This window comes from Cyprinus carpio, chromosome A24 (genome assembly GCF_018340385.1).
Source record: "Cyprinus carpio isolate SPL01 chromosome A24, ASM1834038v1, whole genome shotgun sequence".
Classification (NCBI taxonomy): Eukaryota; Metazoa; Chordata; class Actinopteri; order Cypriniformes; family Cyprinidae; genus Cyprinus; species Cyprinus carpio.
The window spans coordinates 24,565,475-24,581,262 of NC_056595.1; the positions used below are offsets into that span (position 1 = coordinate 24,565,475).

The 15,788-nt window shown below is 37.6% G+C and overlaps 2 pseudogenes; both read left to right on the forward strand.

Annotated features, from left to right (window-relative positions):
- LOC122135431 overlaps window positions 1-15,788 on the forward strand; it is a 189,959-nt pseudogene that overhangs the window by 160,639 nt on the left and 13,532 nt on the right.
- LOC122135479 lies at window positions 1,465-15,788 on the forward strand (annotated as a pseudogene).

Genomic DNA, 15,788 nt, shown 5'->3' on the forward strand with positions numbered 1-15,788 from the left:
CTGCTGAGACTGAAGGATCATTCTGGATTCGCGTTGTGATTTTCATACAGTTTCAGTCGATGGGATAGGTAAATATAATTTCTCAAAGTGAACATGGGAAATAATCCACTACTTTTAAAAGTAATGCATTACGATATTGCATTACTTCCTAAAAAAGTAAATTACGCTTAGTTACTTTTTATTGAAAAGTAATGCGTTATGTTACATTTGCTCTACTTTTTAAATCTGGGCTGGGCTTGCTTGTTTGCTTTTTAATATAAAAAGTTCTATTTTTGCCAAATGTAAAAGCCCTTTATGACCAAAAAATACTCAGGATGAAGGAAAATGTAAAATCACGTCTGTACAGTAGAACGCAGAATAAAAAAAGTTCAATGCTCTTCAGCAATAAAAAAGAAGAAGATGTTAGTTTTATCTTGTGTAATTTTTGCTTATTAGTATTGGATCATCGAAGGTCAGCAGCAAATTGGTTAATAAAATGGGATTAAACACATAAAGGATATTTGTATTATTTAACATATTTAATTATTGCAGCTTTGAGTCATATCCTGAGTTGCTTTTAACTGTTTTATTAATTTTGAGGATTTTTTTTTTTTTTTTTTAAAAGTTTGAGATTTTCTGTTTCAATTTAAATAAACCATTACATCTTGCAGCTCAGGGTAATTTTTGGTGCTTTTTAATCATTTTACAAAAAAAAAAAAAAAAAAAAAAAACACTACTTACTAAAAAAATATTAAATGCAAATAAAGAAAAATATGTCTGTATATCTATATTTAAAATGTATACTGTATGACTTCTCAGGAAAATGTATCTGAATATCTGAAGCTACAAAAAATGAATTACACACAAATACTGTTTTTCAAAAATATAATTACTTTGCTAAAAGAAGTTGTAATTAACAAATTTTATAAAATTACAAAAACAAATTTTGAATTCATCCTCAACACAGTCATGTGTTTTATCAGGTTTGTAATTTTATAAAATTTTCATTAAGCCAAATTATATTTTTCAAACAGCACTTTGTGTAATTTGGTTGTCGCTTCAGATAGTATTCATTTCTTTTGTAGTTTTGCCTTTTCACATTTTGCTTGCAAAAGATATTAACAGTCGTGATATATTAAAAATATTAGAAAAGCATACAAAATACTCAGCAGCTGAACCATTTGCAGTTAACAATCTCCCTTCAGTATATAGTTTATAACACCATCATATGTGTGTGATTTTAGGTTGGTTTTCATTTTGAGTTTAAATCAGAAATAATAAACTGGTCGCATCTGGGTTTTTTTAAAAACCACCTGCTAGATAAAAACAGGATATTTGTGCAATTGAACTTTGAACCAGATATTAACAGTATTACTGAAATACAGACTTCTTGCTGTACAACTGCCAGCGTAGAGTAATAACAAGCCACTCAGAGTGATTTTTCCCTCATTTCTACAAACTACCCCAGGAAATATGTTTAAGAGAATGGGACGTTATGACAGGTATCTAGAAATCACACACATATAACAATCAGCTAGTTTGGTTGATTGGACCCAATGAACATGGTCATTCTGTGATCGTGGCACAACACCACAGCAGAAAATGTCTTTTTCCTCCTTCAAACGGACGCGATGACACAAGCGTTGGAGTGGAAGAGCTCAAGACGAGCGTCAGTGGGACGGTGAAGATTCGACCCCTGTGGGGCGGTGAGCTGGCGATAGCATCGCCCGCGCGGGGTGTTCGTCTTCTGTGCTTCCCATGCAGCAGAGGACCCAATGTAGCGCGCGGGAAGTGGTTGAAGCCGCATGGGCTTTCTCTCGCTTGCTGGCTTGGCACTGAGTTATCTAGTTAGGGCTCCACGTCCAGCAGATGACTGTGGCTGATAAAAACCGAACCTGTGGTACACGTCCAATAGAGGCAGGCCCTGGACATTCTTAAATTCAAACAACCTGTTGATGTTGTTGTGTTGTTGTCGGGGACTGTGTTCGGGGGAGTTACTCTGTGCATTCTCAGACCTGAAATCAGGCAAAAGTGTTACTTTTTTTGGTTTCACTAGAGAAAGCAATGTTGACTCCATGAGAGGACCACAAACAACAGGCAAAGATCCACACTCATGAATTTCCTTGTGGATCTGTGTGAGGTTGTTTATCCTATGTTTTATGGACAACTCGTTATGTGCGGAAAATGCACCTATTGCACTGCAAGGATTCCATTGCTGAGCAACTGCGGGGGGGGGGTGTAGAAGAGCCCCAGTGGATAAAGGTCAAAGAGAGACAGCGGGGGGGGGGTGGGGGGCTGCAAATATGGGTTTCGGAGGAAGAAGGCAAAAGACGACAGTCACATCTTGGGTGGGCGCTGGAGGGGAGGACAGTATTTATGATTGAAAGTAGTTAAGCCCAAAAATGAACATGCTGTCCTTTAGAGCCTATGCTGGTATCTGTGGAAGTTGCTTAATGTGTGTGACTTTATGTAGGGCAATTCTGCAGGACCACTAACCTAACCGTCAGTGGAGCTCGCCGAGGTCATATGAAACCCAACCTAACCATATGGGAAAAAGGGAAACAAAAGAACGTTTTACGATATGAAACATAATAGTATGACTATTTGTTAAAGGGCACAGCTCACTGTTGTAGAGGCTAGCCAGCTATCGAGTGTCGCCTAAATGAACTGAACAAAGCCCTTGCCGGTAAATGTGAACTCAAAGCAATATCGTCTATTCAAAATGGAACTCCATCGATGCATCAAACATTGCTGAAACTGTCATGACCATTTCATGAGCTCTCAAATTAACATTAAAAGATTTGAGATGGCACATGAAATCTGACAACCCGAATCTATTGTTGTCAAGCATCAGGGAAAAAAATGGTAAACATCGATTATACATTATAAATAAATGACCAGTTATTAACACTATTGAATTTGTGTTTACACGACTACTCCACCAGAAAGGTTTGATTAATCGAAAACAATTACATGATAAAATCAGCTACGGCAGAACCGCAAAGCTGCTAGCTCTTATTTTCGTACTCCTGTCTATCCCAGTTGTGTGATTAGACAAATCTCATTTACACAACCAGCTACCCCTTTTTGTTTTGAAGCATTTCGATTTCCGTGTCACCAATAAAACCAGAGGTCACTCGTCTGCACCTTTTCCTAAAGAGAAGAGCACCACAATGTGTCCGAGGCTTACCCACAATAGTTACATTTAAATAAAATCAAGGGTAGACTGCATTAAAAATCATAACAATGATAACATTTCATTAGGTCGATAGGGCCAGGGATGAGAACAGTAAAAGGAATTGTGAATCACTCTCTCACTCAGTTTCCCGCGTGTACTATATGTGCCTACCGGTCTTCACAGTTCGCATGCAATGCATCGGGAAAGACCTTTTTGCTCTTTTAATTACAAAGGAGTACAGGTGAACAACGATGATTTCGTTTCTCTTTCAAATAGCTGTTATAAGGCTACAGAATCCGAGTGCTTGGTCAGACGGAATACATCCTTGCTTCTACCTGGGGGCAAAACTTTAGGAGGGAAGTCTTTAATAAACTTATAAGCATGACACATTTGTCAACTCGGATTACTGTTCGGAGTCACGGTACATTTACACAGCTGGGTGTTTCATATTTGCGTCCCAAAGTGTCAAAATATATTTCCCCTATCGTGGTAATCTTTTTAACTCTGTTCATATGTCAGAGCGTTACGCCTCTGATGCGTACATGTTCTTGAGCTAAAACTGAAAGAAAAAAATAAAAACAAACAAAGTGTTTAGATCTCAACTTTTTTTTCCCTAATGCATAGATGAAAAAAACAATACTATAACCTTTCAGTTGTTGTCAAAGAGGTTGTATTTGTGATGACACCCATTATTTGCTATTTCTTTTAGTTATAGTACGCAGTCTGTAGTGCTGTCTCTAGTAGCAGGACATCAAAACTTTGTCTTTATTCTTCTACACAAACTTCGCTGATAATAATGGATATTCTATCTTGGCTAACTCGTCTGTCTTACAAATCTGTACTTAAATCTGCGTCCCCTGTGATCCACTTTTACCACAAATGCTGCCTCAATGTCATAAATATGGTTTCTATATTTTCATATTCAGTTCATATAAGTCAATACAGATTATACTATCCATGATATATATAAAAAAAAACAAAATAAAAAATAAAAAACACAACACGGTGAAATCCTTTGCCTCCTTACGTTACATGGGTAAAACATAGTGTGTTTCTGGTTTTGTTTGTGTGGGCAGGGTGTTGGGTGTGTGTGTGGTGTTGGTGTGTGAAGTCGACTAGCGATTGTTCCTGAAGTGGCTCTCCTCCAACAATTAGCTGGACTGCACCTTCCTCCCTCTCTCGCTTCGGAAACACATCGTACCGGAGGAAAAACCCGTCACGTGACATGCCCCTCTTGATTCAACCTTCTCCTAGAAAAACTGCCTGGACACATCAGACCGAAGGAGAGAGGGAGAGAGAGATGACATAGGCTCTGTCCTTATCTTCTCCTATCACAGTCGACGACGAACGTTCAGAGCCGGTTCATTTACATCAATAACATTACAGTCATGGCGCGCCTGAAGAGGCTCTGTCCTACCCATGCACTCCTCCGACCGACTTAACAATGCACTGCAATACACACCACACCCACCACACACACCACACCCAACATCCACGACCACCACCCACACACAGCACCCTTTATAATTTTCTATTCTAGATTTACAAATCATGAGTGACCGATTTACATCTGCAATTGCCTCATACCAGCCACTTCATGGGAAGATCACATCTCTGCTCTGGCTGTTCACACCCACACCAGCACTACACACATCCACACAAGCTATCTGTCGTCACAGCACATTGAAAAACCACCACTACCACAAGCCCACACACTGTACACAATTCACATCATCACATCTAGACACATCTATTACACACAAACGACACCAATTTAGGCAAATCATTTAAAGCTGAAAATATAAAATATGAAACAGTGCCATTGTCTAAAGAACACCAGTAAATTAATTGTCGAGACTGATGGCTCCTTTTATGCGTGCACTATCTCAGGAGATTATATAAAAAAAGGTTTCAGAGGGATATTTTCCCTTCCAAAAAGTTTTTTTTTTTTTTTTTTATGATAATATTTAAAAAAAGACACAAACAGAGTATCAAGACTTACAATTACGGTGTAGAATAAAAAGGACAATTTACTCGGGATCCGTCACACGCTCAGATACTCAAATAATGTAGTGGATGGAAATAACGTTCATATTGAGAGTCATTTGCGGCTCGAAAATTTTAATTGCCTCTGAGTAGAAACTTTTGAACTGGTACAAATGTATCACAACAGCTATGACTGTTAAGAAAGAATCTTGGACATACAGTAATACTTGATGTTGATATCAACTTCAGATCTCGTTTGCAAGAACTTCTGCTGAAGGCAGGCACGTGAGGTGTTTTCTTATTGACTTGCTAGACATATATATGCGCAGACGTACAATTTGCATACTGCCACTGAATCTCCTTGCTGTCTGTGAGAAACTATTGAGATCATTCAGAGAGATTTCTCTTTTTACTATTTGATAAATATGTATGTGATTATGTTGTTTCAAGGATTCGGTTTATTTGCCGCACACATGAAATACAACAAGGATCTATCTATCTCTATATCGTATAGTAGCAAGTAGATGTTCATACTATGTCCATCTCAGCCAGTCCATCTCTTATTCACACTTTCTCTCGGTCACCGCTGTCCATCATCGCCGGGGCGAGCAGGCAAATGTCGCTATTGTCAACTGCCTGGCTTGCATACAGTCCCTGATGAATTCGCTCCATTATGTGGCCTGCGAACTCCAAATCTTTCACTTCAATTTGAGGAGTCCCTCAGCTCGTAATTGTGTCTCTGTAATGGAGCATCTATGATATTGTAATTTGCGTAGATCTATCTATCTTATGGTTGGATTGTTCTATGTGTGTGTTTTAGTGGGTTTGTCGGGTTATCTAAATCATCTATCTATCAAGGGGTGCATCATTGTCCATTCTAATGGATAGCTACACATGCAGTTATTATTGCCACGAACAACATGTCAGATCTATTTGGTGATCACCAATGATGATTTGTCACACAAGATAACAAACCCAAAACGCACATCACACAGGCAAGTATAATGGGTACACTGACTAACAGATTGGAGGGCCGTTCGCAATTAGGAAAGAGTCGCAACTGCTTTCCCGGACTCTGAGCATAATACTAACAGCAGCCTAGTTAGAGCATTGGATTCCAGCACACAGCACCTGACTCAAACAAAAATGCTGCCTTCCCTCAGCAGACCTGCACTACGAGCCCGACCAATAGGAGGCCTATTATACGCTAGCTCTACGTTTACACTTATCTACTTGCGGTCCTGCCGCCCACCCCTGTTATACGTTCTATGGTTCTATCTGTCATAATCTTTGTACTGTTCTGTTAGCTGTACTGTTCTGCTGTCCAGGGTCTGCTTAAGCTCTCTCAATCCTGTGCTGTTTCTCTGGGGCTTGTGTATCGTATCTATCTATACTATCTATCTATCTATCGTGTCTATTCTTATCCTATCTGGTGCTGTTATCATCTAATCTTCTATCTATCTATCTACTGCTATGCTATTTCTCGTATCTATGTGCTGTCTGGCTGGTCTGTCTATCTATCTGATCCTATCTATACTACAGGTTCTTTCCGTGTCTGTCTAAGCTACTCTGGTCACTAACTCTGCTCTTGTTGGCTGGGCTCTATCTGTGTGATCATGGCTCTGCTCTGTCTATCTAATCTGTCTATCATCTAATCTCGTATAGCTATCTTATCTATCTATGTCTATGTCTATTTCTATCCTAGTCTGCCTGTGCTGGAGGCCGCTGTCTAGTGCTGAAACACATTGTTGACTTAGAACTGGGTGGAACTTCTATCTATCTATCTATCTATCTATCTATCTATCTATCTATCTATCTATCTATCTATCTATCTATCTATCCTATCTATCTATTCATCTATTCATCTATCTATCTATTTGTTCTATCTATCTATCTATCTATCTATCTATCTATCTATCTATCTATCTATCTGCTCTATCTATCTATCTATCTATCTATCTATTCATTGTCTCTATACTCCATCCATCTATCTATCTACTGCTATCTATCTATCTGCTCTATCTATCTATTCTATCTATTCATCTATCACTATACTATATCTATCTATCTATCTTACTCCCTTCTATACTCTATCTCCTCTATCTATCTATCTACTCCTATCTATCTATCTATCTGTTCTATGTCTGCTCTATTTGTTTTACTATACTCACTCTGCTCTGCTCCTTCTGCTCCCCTTCTCACTCTATCTGCTCTGCTCCTATTGCTCTGCTCTGCTCTATCTACTCTATCTTTATCTGCTCCCCTCTGCTCTATCCCTCCTTCTCTATCTATCTATCTAACTCTGTTGTTCTGTCTATCTATCTATCTGTCTGATTTGATGTATGCTTGTTTTCTGCAGGTTATTTCTGCTTGTCTGTCTTGGGGTGAGCAGGGAAGAGAGAGAGAGAGTGAGATCACAGACTGAACACAGGACGGCCCCGTCTCTCTATAGATTCTCTCTCTCTCTCTTCACCTAGTCCTATCTATCAGGAATCTAGCTATCTAGTGTCTCTGTGGGCTGGGTCTCTGTGTATCGGCAGCTTCTGTCCCGAACCTATGGCGGTCTATCTATCCCCGTCTACCATCTATCTGGCCTCCTATCTATCCCCGTGTCCCTCCCCCTATCCTAGCTCCCGATCCTCCCCCTATCGCTCGTTTCTAAATGTCGATACCCGCCCGATCCTGCGCTCCCCCCTGCATCGCCAGCTCTGCCATCATCACCGGAGAGGTCATGATTCTGGCTCATCTATAGGCTATTAGAAGCGATGCTGACTCTTCATCGCTTCTCTCCATTCTGCCCAACCTCTTCCTGTATCTAGCGTTCCCTGTTGTCCTCTGACCAGCTCCTGACCTGGCCCCGCCCTTCCGCTGTCGTCTCCCGGGACCCTATCGCCCGCTCCTCTACTAGGTGACCAATCGCCTCGTGAGGACTATCGAGAAAATAGGGCAGAGAGATCTGCCACAGTGCAAACAGTTATCGATCCAGCGGCAGCGGTTGGGTGTGAAGAGACTGTGGCGCTGGATCTGCGACTACTGCTCTTGTCAGAGGAAGAGAAGTGAAGGCCTGACCAATAACATCCGTCTCACAGAGGTGGGCCGACACTTTCCGCATACACCGGTGGATATTTTCAGTATTTAAATGCTTTCTGTTACTAGTTTAATGTAAAGATATTTAGCAGAATGTTCGTACAGTTAAACGCCGCCCATCTGCCGCCCACGGTACAGTTAACTGCCCAACCTCTTCCTGGCGTTCCTGTTGTCCTCAGGCGGCCCTGGCCCCGCCCTTCGCTGGCCGTCTCGGAACTGTTTTTATTTTACAGTTTATTTCTGCTATAAAATCACTCATGGAAAACTTTAGCCGTGTGTGATGCATTGGTATAAAATCCATGACCACAAACCTGATGTGATGAGAGGTGCATCTTCAGCTTTTGAAATTCAGGCGGCTTTTATAGAGTTTAATGAGGCCTGAAAAAAAATGTCTAATGTCTAGGTCTTATTTTAGTATATATTATAATATATATATATTAAAAAACACTAAATTTAACTAAAATGAAATAGACACCAGTTGAATTAAGAACTTATAAGAATAAATTAAATTAAAAATTATTAAAATAAAATAAATTATATATATAAAATGAATAAATTTATATTTTATCATTTTAAAATCTAAATTATAATTAAAATGTATTCTATATAATAATTTAATTTATTCTTATAATGTAATTTAGTATAGTGTCTACTTTCATTTTTAGTCATTTTTTGTTGTTTTTTTTCTTATCTTTATTTTATTATGTTCCTTAGATTTTAAAATGTTTGAATTTTTTTAACAAATTTTATTTCAGTTTTATTAATTTAAGTAGTTAAACTTAGAAATGTTGTCCTTACAATTTACTGAAATAAAATAAGTTTCCTTATATATATTAATTTCATTTCATGTTTATTTCAATGAACAAACATTCATATTTTTTAATTTTTAGTTAACAGTAACACTCTAGATTTGACATTTTGTGTGAACTAAATCTATAATAACATGTCTATAACCAGATTATTCAGGAGCTGCTAGAAAATAATGCAATAATCACACAATTTTTGTCCTTTACTATATCAGAAAAAGTCCATGAACATGAAGATTGTAGTGTAATATTATCTTAGATTATTATGAATGTCACAGCATATTTCATTTGCTCCTGCTGTCACCGTATTGTCAAAAAAAGCTTAATAATACAACATAATCACAGGAAACATATCCTTTTTGATGTTAAATATATAGTTACTTGTATGTGGAGTGTGATTTTGTACTAACGAGGTTTCAGTGCGATGCTACAGAAATAGAAAGAGTCTGTCAGAATGTCTTGTTGCTTATCATGCGAAGTTAATCTCAGATTTGCTTGAAACAGATTCGTGTCTTGTTGCTTTATCATGTTCATCTGAGCGTGACGCGTGTCAGTACGTCTCGTCATGTCTGTCGAGGTTAGGTTTGATGTTCTGCATTCATCAGATTCCTCACAGAGAGACACTCACTAAACTAATAAACTGTAAGAACTGTAATTAATTAACGTGTATGTAAATACTCCCAGTGAAGTTTGTATTCAGTGAAAGATGCAAAACTGGGACCGGATCTAAAGGATTAGTCGATGTTTTTCATTTGTTGATGGTGTTTGTGGTCAGTGTGGGCCGATGTTTGTCCACCCTGAAGACTAGTCATGTGTACGAGTAGAACTGGTTTGCTCACATTTCGGCTGACAAACTCTTTTGTGTTCCATGGCGGCTTGCGTCATGATGCAGATGTTGCTCCACATGACATTTTGACTTCGTTCATGCTGAGTTTAGAATCCATTTGTGATATTAACAGTTTTTCTTTTGAAGTCTTATTTATATACTGTTATATTAATTATTTAAGTATTTATATTTTTTTAGCTTTAAAGTTTTTAGTAACCTGATTCTGTGCGTTTGTCTTTTTTTTGTTTACATTTTATATAAAACTTTAATTTATTTTTTATTTTTGGTTTTACTTCAACTTAAATTTATTTCAGTATAGGAAATTTGAATTAGCATTTACATTTTCAGTTTTTTATTTAAGTCTAAGTAATTTTTGTAATGTGCTTGTAATTTTATATTAATTCTATATAGCTTTAATTTATTTTTTTTCAGTTTTAGTTTTAGAAATTTCATTACTTAAGCGTCAGTTAGTTATCAAGGCAACATTTCTAATTTTCACATTTAGATTTCAATCTAATATAATTAAAACTTTTGAATTGTATATTTTGTTTTCAATTTCAGTTTTAGTGAATTTTGTAATGTGCATTTGTCATTTTTCATTAATTTTGTTGTTTATATATTTCTAAATAGTTTTACTTTTTTGTTTACATTTTATATACAACTAATTTATTTTGGTTTTGATTTTTAGTAATTTTAGTTCTTTAGCTTTACATTTTTTTTTCAATATATAGAAGATTTGAATTAACTTTTACATTTACATTTTCGGTTTTAATTCAGGTTTTAGTAATTTTGTAATGTGCTTTAAATTCTATATAGCTTTAATTTAATTTTTTAATTCAGTTTTAGTTTTAGAAATTTTAGTACTAGCTTCAGGATTCAGTTGCTATGGCAGCATTTCTAATTTCATTTAAGATTTCAATCTAATATAAAAAAAATTGAAACTTTTGAATTGTATATTTTGTTTTTAATTTAATAAAAATGTGCATTTGTCAATTTTTTTAAATTGTTGTTTACATATTTCTAAATAGTTTTACATTTTTTAAATTTAAGTTTTAAAAATTTAGAACTTGCATTTCTTTAAAATTTACTTCAAAATTATTTTTTATTTTATGTATGTATATTTTTGAGTGCCAATGGAACATTTCTAGCTTTGTGGTTTTAGGTTAGGTTTTTAATCTATTATTTTATTTCAGATTTATTTTAATTACCAAAACAATTTTAATAGTTAAGTTAACAGTACTAACGCTGGATATTAAAGCTCTGATGCATAACGTTTGTAATCTGACTGTTCATGAATGTTCCTTGTAGGCCAAACTACGAAGTTAAACTGCGTTTGCTGCTTTGCTTACGGAAGAAGAAGAAGACATGAACCCACGAGTCTTCAAAGGAGTTCACAGTGTTCTTTCTTAAATATCGCTTATTGAGTTTGCCTGGCACTGCTACAAACAACTGACTTCCTGTCTGCTCTGTCCTGACTTCCTGTTGTGTGCAGTGGGATCTGGTGTGTTAAGCGGTACTGGCTGGTTCCAGTAGAGGAGGTGTGCTTCATTCTGGGGGACGTTGACAGGCTGTCTGGGTTTGGGCTACATGGCTGACCGGTGAGAAACTGTCTGTCCGTCTCTGTCGCTTCGGTGTTTTTTTTTTTTGTGTGTATTTCCAGAAGCTTCTGAGTTGTTCGGTGTGTTTCAGGCTGGGCAGGCACAAGTCTCTGCCGGTGTCTGCGGTGGTTCCGGGCGTGGTTTTCGGGTGCTGGTGTGTGTGTGTCGCCTCTCAATCGCCGGGTCTTCATCACCATGCGCTTGTCTGGTCATACAGCGAAGCCGGGCGCCTACCTCACGCTTTCGTACGCCACATCGTAAGTCAAACACACACACGGAACACAGCTGCACAGAGTTAGATGATGTTACACTGCAAGAAAGTCTCTTTGGCGCTTTGGTTGTAGGCCCGGAATTTGTGACCCGCTCCCAGCCGCTGCTATGCACGGCGATGTCCGGTCTGACCGTGGTGCTCGCAGGCGAAGCTCCTGCTGCTGGCTGTGGCCTCGGCTGTGCCCCCGGGAGGGGCTTCCAGCAGGAACTCTGAGCAGCTCCTCGTTCATTGTTCCTGTGCGATGGGTTAGTCATGAAATGAAAGCCCCCCTACTTATCATGTGGTTTTTCGTTTACTATGACTATAATTGCACTGGTTAGAAAGTTTGAGGCAGATAGTAAAAACCTTTGTTTCTATAGCGATTTATACAGTGATTAACAGAAAAAAATACAAATTTTAAAAAATAAAAAATAAAAAATAAATAAAAAGGCTACATGGTAATGTTTCAATGTAGGTAATTATTACAAAATGAATTATATAAGTTAATAAAATGATTTGTATATATCAGGGTTATTAGAGTTAACAAACTAAAATTAAAACCATTAAAAATTGTGTTAAGTGAAATAAAATAAATGTTAACTGAAAAAAGTAGCTGACAAGGCTAAATTTCGCTTTTGAAAGTAACGCGGTGGTTTTTCGGGGGGTGCTGGTGTTGGTCGCCTTCCCCACCCCCCACCCCCCCCCCCACCCTCCGCCGGCTTCATTTCCAACCAATGCGCTTCGTTGGGCCGCGGCGGGAGCGCCGGAGGTCTACCTTCACGGCTGTTACGTAAACACGTAAGTCAAACCACACACGGAAAACAGCGGCACAAGAGTCAGAAGATGTTCACTGCAAGGAAGGTCTCTTGCGTTTGGTTTGTAGGCTGGAATTCTGTGGGGACCCGTCTTCAGCGGCTGCTGGCGACGTTGATGTCCGGTCTGACCGTGTTGCAGGCGAGCCTGATGCTGGCTGTGGCCCTCGGCTGGGCTCCTGGAGGGCCGGTTAGGACCAAACGGAGCAGCTCTCTTCATGTTCTGGCTATGTGTTAGTCTAGATGAAAGCCAACATTATGATTCATGTGGTTTTTAGTTTACATTACGTATTAGGGAATTGCATGGTTAGGACGTTTGAGGCAGATAGTCCAAGTCACTTTGTTTTCTATAGCGGATTTATACCGGGATTAACAGAAAACAAACCATTATAAATTTTAACAAAAATGCCCGCTTTTTTTGCTGACTTTTAAAAATTGATCATTTTAAAAACCAATGTGTTCTTACAATAAAAAAAAAATAAAAAAAAAAAATAAATGAAAAGGCCAACATGGTAAATGTTCAAGTATGTAATTATTACAAAAGGAATTATATCAGTTTTTAATAAAATATGTATATATCAGGTTCTTAGAGGGTAAAAAATTAAACTAAAATTAAAACCATTAAAACATTGTGTTAAGTGCAATAAAAAAAATGTAACTGAAAAAGTAGATGAAAGGCTAAATTTCCGCTTTGAAAAGTATAAAACCTTAAAAAACTGAAAATAAACAAGTAATAAAAATATTAAAAACTTTATAATAAAATATAAAAGTATAAATTAAACAAATTAGTAAATATGTATATCAGTATAAAAATTTAATGCAAAATAAATAAATAAATAAAATGATACATATTAATATAACAATTATACTTAATATTATATTAACACCAACACCACACACAACACATATAATATATAACACACACACCAACAAACACACACAAAAACCAACACCCACCACCACAAACCACACATATATAGACTTATATACACAACCATCATCTTTACACCACACAACACACCACAACAATATATTATATATATACACACACACACACAACCACAACACACCCACACATATAATATATTATATATACCACACACACACACACACCACAACCACACAATATATATATATATATATTACACACACACACCAACCACACCACACATATGTATAATTTATCTATAGTAATTTTAAATTTTTATTTTTGTTACCAAAAAGTGGAAAAAAACAGTGTGGTTTGTTGCCATCGTTTAAAATTTGTTAAAAATTTTAAATTATGCTCTACGTTTTTCGAGCACAGGAAATCACATAACATATTCAGAATCCTCCACAAAATCAAAACCAAAAGTTTCAAGGTATAAAAAAAAAAACATGGATGTTAGTAATAATATTAAAAACAAACATAGGAAAGCAATGACCTGGAACCCGAAGTGTTGATCTCTGAAATCATTCTGAGCTGCTTTCTGAAAAAACAACATTAAGGGATTCTTTGTTGGCTAGCATAACATAACATCAACACGGTTTCCCGCAGGTCAGGCCTTCAGTGCTGTGGATAATATCTCTTCTGTTATTAAACTGGCTCAGCATCAACACTGTAGCATCTGGGAACAGGAAGCTTTTCAACACTTCATCAGCTTAAATGCAAAGCGACTGCTCTTTCAGGAATATTGATCTGAAATTCCCCGTGAGGCTTGAGAGCTTTGAGTGCAGCCGGCGTACATTAGCGCTCGTTAGTAATGACAAATCACCTTCGTTTCTATGACAACCAGACCATCCCGCTAGTGCCACGGTGTCGCTTCTCTAATAGTTGTGCAGATGATCTTATTAGTGTATGAAGCTGCTCTTTTAGCTGCCGTTTGTTTGTCTTCAGGATCCCGGGAGTGTTTCCCGAATCGCCGCGCTGGCTTCTGCTCTCCGAGAGGACGGGAGACATGAACTCCTTCAGCGAGCGGCAGAGAGATGATGACAGCTTCACGGGTCAGTTTAAAAACGTCTTACGCTTTAAAGTGCTTCCACATTCATTTTGGAAGGGGAGGTTTCCGTCTAATGTTAGTTCTCAAGGAACAAACGGTGCGTTGTTGTGTCTGATGATGCAGAGCTGGACACAGACTCGTCCTCGTCTCCTGGACGTCCTCACCTGTCCTTCCCGGAGCTGCTGCACAGCAGAAACATCTGGAAAAACCTGTGTGTGCTGGGGTTCACTTCGTAAGTCATTCCTACTGATAAACGTCTTCCCTGATGTGCTGAAGTGGTCAAGTTTTGGATGCTGGAGTCAGACTGCTCTTGCAAAGTAACATCAAAATAGTCAGAATTAAAGTTTATTTATTTACTGTACAGTTGATATTTGACAATTGAGCAATATGGAGGACCAAAACAAAAATAAATTAATATTTTTTCCTTTATTTCCCCCTTTATTTAATATTTTCTTTCTTTACTTTTAATTGATTTTTTTATTTATTTACGCATTTATTTATTTATATATGTGACCCTGGACCACAAAACCAGTCATGAGGGTAAATTTTTCGAAATTGAGATTTATACATCATCTGAATAAATGTAATGCAAGCTGAATAAGTAAGCTTTCCATTTGTCTGAGATACAACTATTTAAAAATCTGGAATATGAGGGAGCAAAAAAAATAAATCAAAATATTGAGAAAATCACCTTTAAAGTAGTCCAAATGAAGTTCTTAGCAATGCATATTACTAATAAAAAAATAAGTTTTAATATATTTACATTAGGAAATTTACAAAATATCTTCATGGAACATGATCTTTACTTAATATCCTAATGATTTTTGGCATAAAAGAAAAATGCATTGCAATGTATTTTTGGCTATTGCTACAAATATACCCCAGCGACTTAAGACTGCTTTTGTGCTCCAGGATCACATATTATTTATTCTCACATGCATTTATTTCCTTATTTAAATATTGCGTCATTTATTCCTACGTGTATGTGTCTTGTATGATTATTAAGTTGACTGGTCTTGCTTTCCGTGGGGTTTATGGTATGTTGAAGTGTTTCTTGTGTTCAGGTTCATCTCTCATGGCATCAGTCACTGCTACAGCTCCTTCAGAGGTGATGTCAGAGGATTCACCCCCAGTTTCTATTGGACGTACCTGCTGTCTGTGTGTGCAGGGGGCGGGGCCTGGCTGTTGCTCTGGGCAACGGTGGACAGGTTTGGTCGTCGTGGGATTCTTCTTCTAGCCATGACCTTGACCGGACTGGCCTCCCTAATCCTGCTCGGACTCATGGAG